Genomic DNA, 11,595 nt, shown 5'->3' with positions numbered 1-11,595 from the left:
GAAAAGATTACAAATTTGTAAGCTGTTGGTTATTAACAGTGTGGTACATGGGGGACAACATGCTGTTGATAGGCAGAACCAGAGTATATGCAGCAATCAAGGTAAAGCATGGAGCTTCCGTGTAGTAGTAGTTAGCTTTTACTAACAATGAATTTAGCATTATCCCATCAGGGTTCTATTCTGGGATAAGTATACAGTCAGTTCTCTGCTAACCCAGTTTTTCATCCTCTACTTGAGACAGGTAGGTAAATGAATACATGATGTTAGCAAATATATATAGTACATTTATAACCTCAAAGATCTGATATGTAATGGCTTCTCAAAAAATATTTGACTTCCACTTCAAACATTTTTGCTTAATGGTTTCCTATGCTCTGTTAGTTACTTTGAGAGTCCAAAACATATGGAAACTTGCCATCATTGTACCCAACCTGAAACACTCCGAACCTAACTCCTCCTATCATCCTTTATCATTGCTGTTTCTCGTATCCAATTTCCTGTGATGTGCATAATGTGTGTTTGTAGAGATGATTAATGTCAAGAAAGCAGAGGAGAAAGTGTCACTCGTATGGAAGAGTGTGTTTAATGGGGTAGAATTTAAGATGGTAGGGAAGGCAGTTTAATAGTGTTTATTAAGTCATTGATATATGTGCTTTATCAGTCTCTCATTTGTTGGGGCAGAGAGGTTGCTGTAAGTAGGTTGCTAAAGTGTGAAGTAAGGGAAAGTGTTTTGTTTCAACTTTAGAGTTGATTATGGTGTAGTTTAGGTGGGAGGGTTCTAGGGATTTTACAAAGATTTGGGTTCCGAACATTTTGCTTTTGTTTTGTTGTGCAGGTGTTGAGTGTTACTTTTTTGTTGTGCAGGTGTTTGTGGCTGCTGGGCAGCCAACAGTTGTTCTGAGGCCCTTGTTTTTTGTCCTTTGCAGTGTTATATTTTCTTTTACCAGGTTAGATGACCAGGCTGGTGAGAAGTAATGAGGAGCATATGAACTGTTAGGAAAGGATGGTAAGGGATTCTTTTTCCGTGTTTAAAACCTGTGCCGGTAAGTGTTCTAAGGGTATTTAGTATATAGCTTTTGTAGTGTGGATGATAAATGTCGTGTGTGCCGTATGTGATAGCTAGTATGGTTGGAGTTTAGGTAAATGGAAGTGATTGAGCGTCAGGGTTAAGTGAGGGTACAGGATGGATTCATGTCTGTCTGTCTCATTAAAAGGGTTGTTGCAGAGACTTTGTTTTGAGTGAGCCAGAGTTCCAATTTTGTGGTGGAGTGTTGTGTATTTGTGATTAAGAGGACTTTTACAGTGTGATCAGTAGCAAGTCTTGGGAGGTCAAGCACAAAATGAGTTACTAGAGTTGGAGAAAGAACTGCTCTTCAGGGAACTGAGCTGTTGAGTTTGAAGATTTTGGAGAGGAAACTTTTGTTAATGACTGTGGCACTAACTATGATTATTGGTTAAGAACTTAGGTCATTTTTGTGTAGAGTGGTGTCGAGTACCTATTGTGTGAGGATGTCAGGAAATAGTGTCAAATGCTTTGCTATGTCCACTGCCACCTTGTACAGTGTGGGAGGGCGATTGTGTTTGGTTGAAGTATATTTAGGATGCATTGTCTGATGTTCCTGAACAGTGCAGTACATAGCTCTCGGGTCTAAAGTTATATGAGGTAGAGAATGATATTGTTTGAGCGAGAGAGGGTCATTGTTTGCATGAGAGAAAGATGTTGTTTGAGAGAAGAGAGAGAAGGATATTGTGTGATTGAGAGAGGGATATTTGCATATATTGTAGACCAGCTTGTCAAGGAGTATAGATTTTTTTTTATCCAAGACAAAATTATTTTTTTTAGTTTACTTCATCGCTGTCTCCCACGTTAGTGAGGTAGCATAAGGAAACAGACGAAAGAATGGCCCAACCCACCCACATGCACATGTATAAACATAAATGCTCACACGTGCACATAGACATACCTATACATTTCAATGTATACATACATATTCTACACAGACATATACAGACTCTCTGGGAGTCATTAATCTTTAGGCTCTATGGACATTCACCTCATAGGGGGGCATGAACATCAAGGTGCCACGACCTGAGGACATTACCTCGGGGAATTAACCTCCTCCGGAGACAATAACCTCCAGAAATATCTGGGGTACCTTAACCATTGTAGAGGTTTTTTGGGGGTGATGTAAACATCTGGGGGTCATAAACCTCCATTGGGACTCTGGGGAGGTTGATCTCTGGAGGATTTACTGTCTCTGGGTTTCTGGGGGCATTGAATTTGAGTTTTTTTTTGGGGGGACATACCTCTGGGTTTATTAATCCTTAACTCTGAGGACATTAACCTGTGGCGTGGCGGTTCTGTGGACATTAAACTCTTGGAGTCATTAATCTCTGGGGACATTAACCTCCAGTGAGTCTGGGGATGGTAACCCCTGGGGTTCATTCCACTTGAGGAGTTGTGGTGAGGACTGATCCCTCTAGGGGTTAAGGGGACATTAACCTTGGGTTTCTGGAAACATTTACCTGGGGGAGTAATCTCTGGGGATATGAACCTCAGGTTTCAAGGGACATGAATATCTGGGGTGTATTTTGGAGATGAATCTCTGGGGTTTCAGGAGACGTATACTGCTAGCTTCATCTTCCCAGTGAAGCCTCAGTGAGACTGCAGTGACCATTCCAGTGAGGCCACAGTGGTACTGCAGTGACTTTAGTGAGGCCACAGTGAGACTGCAGTGACCGTAGGGAGGCCACAGTGATACTGCAGTGACTGCATCCCAGTGAGGCCACAGTGGTACTGCAGTGACTGCATCCCAGTGAGGCCACAGTGGTACTGCAGTGATTGCATCCCAGTAAGGCCACAGTAGTACGGCAGTGACCGTAGTGAGGTCACATTGATACTGCAGTGACTGTAGTCAGGCCACAGTGGTACTGCAGTGACTGTAGTGAGGCCACAGTGGTACTGCAGTGACTGTAGTGAGGCCACAGTGGTACTGCAGTGACTGTAGTGAGGCCACAGTGGTACTGCAGTGATTGCATCCCAGTAAGGCCACAGTAGTACGGCAGTGACCGTAGTGAGGTCACATTGATACTGCAGTGACTGTAGTCAGGCCACAGTGGTACTGCAGTGACGTAGTGAGAGTGGTACTGCATGATTGAGGCAAGTACTGCAGTGACTGCTAGTAAGGCCACAGTAGTACGGCAGTGACCGTAGTGAGGTCACATTGATACTGCAGTGACTTGCACCCAGTGTGAGTGCTCACATTGATACTGCAGTGACTGCATCCCAGTGAGGCCACAGTGGTACTGCAGTGACTGCATCCCAGTGAGGCCACAGTGGTACTGCAGTGACACCAGCTAAGCACCCCATGGCGACACTGGGGGGGGGGGGAGAATTTAGTCACTGTCGATCATGATCGACGGGAAATTCGACCATGAAAATCACCCTCTGATGAATTCGACTGTTAATCATCCCACTGGTGACGAATTTGACCATTAATCACCCTCTGGTGACCAATTCAGCCATTAGTCACCCTTTAATGACTATTAATCACCATCTAGTGACGAAATCAGCCATTAATCACCCTTTAATGACTATTGATCACCCTCTAGTGACAAATTCAGCCATTAATCACCCTTTGATGAAGACTTAATCACCCTTTAGTGACGAATTCAGCCATTATTCACCCTTTAGTGTCTATTAATCACCCTCTAGTGACGAGTTCAGCCATTAATCACTTTGATGAAGACTTAATCACTCTCTAGTGACGAATTCGACCATTAATCACCCTCGAATGACGAAAGCCTTAGTCATTTTCCATGAAGGCTAAAGCGAGACATAGGGTGGGTCAGGGGGCGAAGGTTCTGGGAAAGGTGGACATAGTGTGGGTCAGGGGGCGAAGGTTCTGGGAAAGGTGGACATAGGGTGGGTCAGGGGGCGAAGGTTCTGGGAAAGGTGGATATAGTGTGGGTCAGGGGGCGAAGGTTCTGGGAAAGGTGGACATAGGGTGGGTCAGGGGGCGAAGGTTCTGGGAAAGGTGGACATAGGGTGGGTCAGGGGGCGAAGGTTCTGGGAAAGGTGGACATAGGGTTGGTCAGGGGGCGAAGGTTCTGGGAAAGGTGGACATAGGGTTGGTCAGGGGGCGAAGGTTCTGGGAAAGGTGGACATAGGGTGGGTCAGGGGGCGAAGGTTCTGGGAAAGGTGGACATAGGGTGGGTCAGGGGGCGAAGGTTCTGGGAAAGGTGGACATAGGGTGGGTCAGGGGCGAAGGTTCTGGGAAAGGTGGCATAGGGTGGTCAGGGCGAAGGTCTGGAAAGGTGGACATAGGGTGGGTCAGGGGCGAAGGCTCTGGGAAAGGTGGACATAGGGTGGGTCAGGGGGCGAAGGTTCTGGGAAAGGTGGTGGGGTGCGCTCAAGGGTAGTAGGTGAAGAGGGGGGAGGGTAGGGTGCGTTCAGGGCCAGCAGGTAGTTAAGATAGGGTGCGTTCAAGGGCAGCAGGTCGTTGGGATAGGGTGCGTTCAAGGGCAGCAGGTCGTTGGGATAGGGTGCGTTCAAGGGCAGCAGGTCGTTGGGATAGGGTGCGTTCAAGGACAGCAGGTAGTTGGAATAGGGTGCGTTCAAGGGCAGCAGGTAGTTGGGATAGGGTGCGTTCAAGGGCAGCAGGTAGTTGGATAGGGTGCGTTCAAGGACAGCAGGTAGTTGGGATAGGGTGCGTTCAAGGGCAGCAGGTAGTTGGGATAGGGTGCGTTCAAAGGGCAGCAGGTAGTTGTGATAGGGTGCGTTCAAGGGCAGCAGGTAGTTGGGATAGGGTGCGTTCAAGGGCAGCAGGTAGTTGGGATAGGGTGCGCTCAAGGGCAGCAGGTAGTTGGGATAGGGTGCGTTCAAGGGCAGCAGATAGTTGGATAGGGTGCGTTCAAGGGCAGCCGGTAGTTGGGATAGGGTGCGTTCAAGGGCAGCAGGTAGTTGGGATAGGGGCGTTCAAGGGCAGCAGGTAGTTGGATAGGGTGCGTTCAAGGGCAGCAGGTAGTTGGATAGGGTGCGTTCAAAGGAGGCCGATAATGCTAGGGTGCGTTCAAGGGAGGTATATGATGCTTGGGTGCGTTCAAGAGAGGCAGATGATGTTAGGGTGCGTTCAAGGATGGATGATGACACTAGGGTGCGTTCAGAGGAAGGCTGGTGTTAGGATGCCTTCAAGGGAGGCTGATGACGTTAGGGTGCGTTCAAGGGAGGCTGATAATGTTAGGGTTCTTTTAAGGAAGGTAATGTTAGGGTGCGTTCAAGGGAGACGACTGATAGGGTGCGTTCAAGGGAGACGACTGATAGGGTGCGTTCAAGATGTAACTGATAGGGTGCGTTCAAGGGAGACGACTGATAGGGTGCGTTCAAGGTAGAACTGATAGGGTGCGTTCAAGGTAGACGATTGATAGGGTGCGTTCAAGGGAGACGATTGATAGGGTGCGTTCAAGGGAGACGACTGATAGGGTGCGTTCAAGGGAGACGACTGATAGGGTGCGTTCAAGGAATTCTGATGATGGTAGGGTGCGTTCAAGGACTCTGATCATGGTAGAGTGCGTTTAAGGAAGCGGGGTGGAATTCGATTTCACATTTTCTTCTAAGCTTCGCATTTTCTATTCATAGAAAATGGTAGACCGACCCCTAACTATTACAAAATGATTGAAGTTCCAACATGACAATATTAACTTCGTAAATATTAACATTTCTAAAAAAAATTAATAATGTAATCAGTTAAACATAAGCCATTTAAAAAGTAATCAGTTAAATAATTAAAATTTTAATAAGGTAATTAATGTAATCATATTTCAAATTGGACGATTACATTATTCCCCCAGAGGCCATAACACCCTTGTGAAACCCGGTCTATTTAATATAATTATTTATATCAGTTCTAGAGGTTACATTACAATTATTCATAATTGTTTATAATTATTTCTCGAGGTTATATAATTATTAATTATTTCTAGAGGTTACATTATTATTATAAATATTTATTACTAGAGGTTACATTATAATTATTTATAATTATTTATTTCTAGTGGTTACATTATAATTATTTATTTCTAGAGGTTACATAATTATTTATAATTATTTATTTCTCGAGGTTATAATATAATTATTATTTCTAGAGGTTACATTATTATTATAAATATTTATTTCTAGTTACATTATAATTATTTATAATTTATTTCTAGAGGTTACATTATTATTATAAATATTTATTTCTAGTTACATTATAATTATTTATAATTTATTTCTAGAGGTTACATTATTATTATAAATATTTATTACTAGAGGTTACATTATAATTTTTATAATTAATTATTTCTAGTGGTTACATTAAATTATTTATTTCTAGAGTTACATAATTATTTAATAATTATTTATTTCTCGAGGTTATAAATTATATTATTTCTAGAGGTATACATTATTATTTAAATATTTATTTCTAGTTACATTATAATTATTTATAATTTATTTCTAGAGGTTACATTATTATTATAAATATTTATTACTAGAGGTTACATTATAATTATTTATAATTATTTATTTCTAGTGGTTACATTATAATTATTTATTTCTAGAGGTTACATAATTATTTATAATTATTTATTTCTCGAGGTTATAATATAATTATTATTTCTAGAGGTTACATTATTATTATAAATATTTATTTCTAGTTACATTATAATTATTTATAATTTATTTCTAGAGGTTACATTATTATTATAAATATTTATTTCTAGTTACATTATAATTATTTATAATTTATTTCTAGAGGTTACATTATGGTTGACCAGTGTAATTTTTATTGGCTATTTCTTGTTTAATATTTATTATCTTTAATCCTTTATCAGCGACCTCGATTTTATTCCATTCTCTCTCTCTCTCTCTCTCTCTCTCTCTCTCTCTCTCTCTCTCTCTCTCTCTCTCTGCTTGGTGTGATGTCCCTGGACACCTCGGCTCTAGATGTCCCTGGACGTCAAATGGCTGGTGACGTCCCTGCCTGGACACCCCTGGTTTGTGATGTCCCTGGACACCCCAGGGTTGGTGATGTCCCTAGACACCCCAGGGTTGGTGATGTCCCTAGACACCCCTGGTTGGTGATGTCCCTGAACACTCCTGGTTGATGTCTCCGGACACCCCTGGTTAGGGATGTCCCTGGACACCCCTGGTTGCTGATGTCCCTGGACACCCCTGGTTGCTGATGTCCCTGGACACCCCTGGTTGCTGATGTCCCTGGACACCCTGGTTGGTGATGTCCCTGGACACCCCTGGTTGGTGATGTCCCTGGACACCCTTGGTTGGTGATGTCCCTGGACACCCCTGGTTGGTGATGTCCCTGGACACCCCTGGTTGATGATGTCCCTGGACACCCTTGGTTGGTGATGTCCCTGGACACCCTTGGTTGGTGATGTCCCTGGACACCCCTGGTTGGTGATGTCCCTAGACACCCCAGGGTTGGTGATGTCCCTAGACACCCCAGGGTTGGTGATGTCCCTAGACACCCCTGGTTGGTGATGTCCCTGACACCCTGGTTGATGTCTCCGGACACCCTGGTTAGGGATGTCCCTGGACACCCCTGGTTGCTGATGTCCCTGGACACCCCTGGTTGCTGATGTCCCTGGACACCCCTGGTTGCTGATGTCCCTGGACACCCTTGGTTGGTGATGTCCCTGGACACCCTTGGTTGGTGATGTCCCTGGACACCCTTGGTTGGTGATGTCCCTGGACACCCCTGGTTGGTGATGTCCCTGGACACCCCTGGTTGATGATGTCCCTGGACACCCTTGGTTGGTGATGTCCCTGGACACTCCTGGTTGGTGATGTCCCTGGACACCCCTGGTTGCTGATGTCCCTGGACACCCCTGGTTGCTGATGTCCCTGGACACCCTTGGTTGCTGATGTCCCTGGACACCCTTGGTTGGTGATGTCCTGACACCCTGGTTGGTGATGTCCCTGGACACCCCTGGTTGGTGATGTCCCTGGACACCCCTGGTTGGTGATGTCCCTGGACACCCTTGGTTGGTGATGTCCCAGGACACACCTGGTTAGTGACGTCCCTGGACACTGTAATGTCCCCAGACACTCGACGTCCGTGGACGCCCTATGACGTTGTCCTTGGACAACCGCAGACATGATAAGGCACATCCCAAGATACTGAGACACCTGTCCAGGGACACGTCCTAGGACCTCGTCCCGCCTTCGCCTGGTTTACGAACGAGGACTAATGGCGGACATTCTCTTAACGAATAAAACCTCTTTATTGATCCCTGAGATTCGTGCGTGGAGGAGGGCGTTGGCGGCGGCGGAGAGGACGCAGGCAGGGTGACGTAGGCATGCGTCCAGGGACACACACACACACACACGAGGTTTAGAAAACGCGGCGGACGACAGTGCACACCCATATGCGCAGTGAGGCGTGCGCAGGGGCCTGCGCGGTGGCTTGCGCACTGGCTCGCCGCAAAGACGAGTTTTCCCTCGAACTACCGACTCGATCATTAGGCTGATTAACGACGGCTAACGACCCTATTTGCGGTCAACGGCTGTCAAACTGACCTAGATCCGTGAATGACCCCCCTATAGCCAATCCTTAATTACCCTAACGACGTCGTAAGAGAGAGAGGAGCGATTAATGGAGATCAATTAATCGTTGATCACCGGCGATTAACATTGAGTCACTCTCCCCCGGGGGAGAGTGACTCAGCAAGGTGGCATTTCAATTCAAACCTGTGTGTGTGTCTGGGGCCCCCGGAGCCCCGTACGACGCGGGGCCCAAATCCCCCCCGCCTTGAGTGTCCATCTATAATACTCCCCCAGTCACTCATGTCGACTCACTCTGGACTCATTAATCCGTGGACTCGCCATTGAAATATGGCCACCGGTTTTGAGCTCAGAGGATGGCGCCGTGAATATTTTCCACGGGGTGTGTTCGTAATGACGGGGTTGACACCACCGCCATAGTAGACGTTGAATGACTCACCCCCCCGTGTGCACGGGGCTGGCGGGTGTACGATAACACCTACACCCCAGACACACACATGGGGCTGGCGGGTGTACGATAACCACAGACACACACACACACACACACATGGGGCTGGCAGGTGTACGATAACCTCTCCGACACACACATACAACACGGGGCTGGCGGGTGTACGACACCACACCCACACGGGGCTGGCGGGTGTACGATACCCCCACAACACACCGCTAGGCATGTTCGAATCTTTCTTTAAAAGTCCAATTGGTGCTTGAGGAGGTGGGTGAGGTTGATGTGGGGGGGAATATATATATATCCTTGCGGTGGGGGGGTTGCGTTGCCGGGAGGGAAAATCCAGCGCCCCTCCCTCTCGGGCCCCGGATCTATGGCGCTCGTGTTGAAAAAGAATCGGGCTCGTCTTCCCGCCTCAGTCAATGGCCAGATTGCGCAGCGCCACAACCAAATGCCCCAGTCCTTTCCCCCCTCGGCCACCTTAGCGCCCTTTCGCCTTCCCCGGGCGCGAATGCTTTCCAATGAATGAAGAACGATGCATCGCGCCCCGTCCGATCTAATGGCGCTGGAGGCGCGGGGAGATTCGGCATAGTTAGAGCGTAATTCGTTGTAAGAAGCTTCCCCCCCGGGGGTGACAGGTTGTTGTAAGGGCGGGTATTGACTGTTGCCATGGTAACCGCGTGGGTTTACGTCATTCGGTCGAGTACCGCGCGAGAGAGAAAACACCTCCGCCCGGCAAACTAGTTCCGCCCTCACTCACCCCCCCCTTCTATCTCGCCAATTTCCACCATTTCCCAAGCCATTTACGGGGACCTGGGACATCCCTATGTATCAATGAAAAGCCATTTTATAATCTCTGATCAGATAAAAGGTCTCGTAATCCCCAGGGAGGGAGAAAAATAAGGTTACCTGTGGGATGTGAATGTCTGAAATCGATTCTCTCTCTTGATCCAAACAGCATGGCTGGTAATTCTCTTCCTTTTATCCTCTTATTTTGCCGACAGGGGAGATTAACTGCCAATTTATGAAGAAAATATACAACTCTTGTTTATGTCTGTGTGTGTGTAATGGCCGGCGAGCTTATCCAAATATGAAAATTAGGTCGGGGGACATGCGCAGTTCACTGGATATTCTGCAGCTGCTTCCTATTGTGAATAATAATTATAATAATCTTAATAATTAATATATGATGGATTATTGGTGTTATTAACCATTTGCTCATTCACTTAGCTGAATTGAGTATTATGTGTTTATCTTAATATTTATCAACAAAAACATTTCGATGTTTTTATTGTTTTTCTCGTCACGTTTCGTTATTATTATTATTATTATTATTATTATTATTATTATTATTATTATTATTATTATTTGAGTAATTATAGATATCATAGTCTATATTACTATCATTAGCATCATTCTTATAATTTTGGATAATTCCATTATAGTTACTATATTATTACTAACCTCATTATTAAGATAATTTTATTATCACTCATATATTATTTTGCTAAATATTTATCAGTATTAGTCTTCTGTATCTGTTATAATTTATTAAAAGAATTTGAAGTAATATTTTTGGTGCAATATGGTTACATGTGGCAAGATTGTGTCCGCCATAGTAATTATATTAATTGATTATCTTAATTATATTAATTATTTTCCCATAAGGTTGTCGGTGATAGAGAAAATCAATGGGAAAATTAAGACAAATGACGCATGATAGTTTTTGTTGTTAGAATAATAGACTTTGCGACGAGAGTTGAGTTTTGTTTTGACTGAAAGAGTCTCGCTTGACGATTTTTATGCGGTGAAATACAGACAATTTTAAGAATTCGTCATTTAATTATGGCTTTAAGTATAGACCGGGGATAAAACGCTTGTTATTTATTTATTTTTTTAAGTTGTTTTCATAGTTATATATTAATAATAGACTTTACGAGGAGAGTTGGGTTTTGTTTTGACTAAAAGAGTCTCGTTTGACGATTTTTATGCGGTAAAATACAGACAAGTTTAAGAAATCGCCATTTAATTATGGCTTTAACTATAGACCGGGGATGAAACGCTTGTTATGTATTTATTTTTTTAAGTTGTTTTCATAGTTATATATTAATAATAATAATAATGGTAATGGGGACTTAGGAGTCTATTGGGGACTTAAGAGTCTACTGGGGACCAGGAAGTTACTGGGGACTTAAGAGTCTACTGGGGATCCAGGAAGTTACTGGGGACTTAAGAGTCTTACTGGGGACCCAGGAAGTTACTGGGGACTTAAGAGTCTACTGGGGACCAGGAAGTTACTGGGGACTTAAGAGTCTACTGGGGATCCAGGAAGTTACTGGGGACTTGGAGGCTACTGTGTGTGTGTGGATAGGCCATTCTTCGTCTGTTTCCTGGCGCTGCCTCGCTGACGCGGTAAACGGCGACCAAGTATAACAAAATGATAATAAAAACGATAATAATAATAATAATGGTAATGGGGACTTAGGAGTCTATTGGGGACTCAGGAAGTTACTGGGGACTTGAGTCTACTGGGGACCCAGGAAGTTACTGGGGACTTAAGAGTCTATTGGGGACTTAAGAGTCTATT

This window comes from Panulirus ornatus, chromosome 45, assembly GCF_036320965.1.
Source record: "Panulirus ornatus isolate Po-2019 chromosome 45, ASM3632096v1, whole genome shotgun sequence".
Lineage (NCBI taxonomy): Eukaryota > Metazoa > Arthropoda > Malacostraca > Decapoda > Palinuridae > Panulirus > Panulirus ornatus.
The sequence above is the reverse complement of the archived record's forward strand: the minus strand, read 5'-3'. Positions refer to the sequence as shown.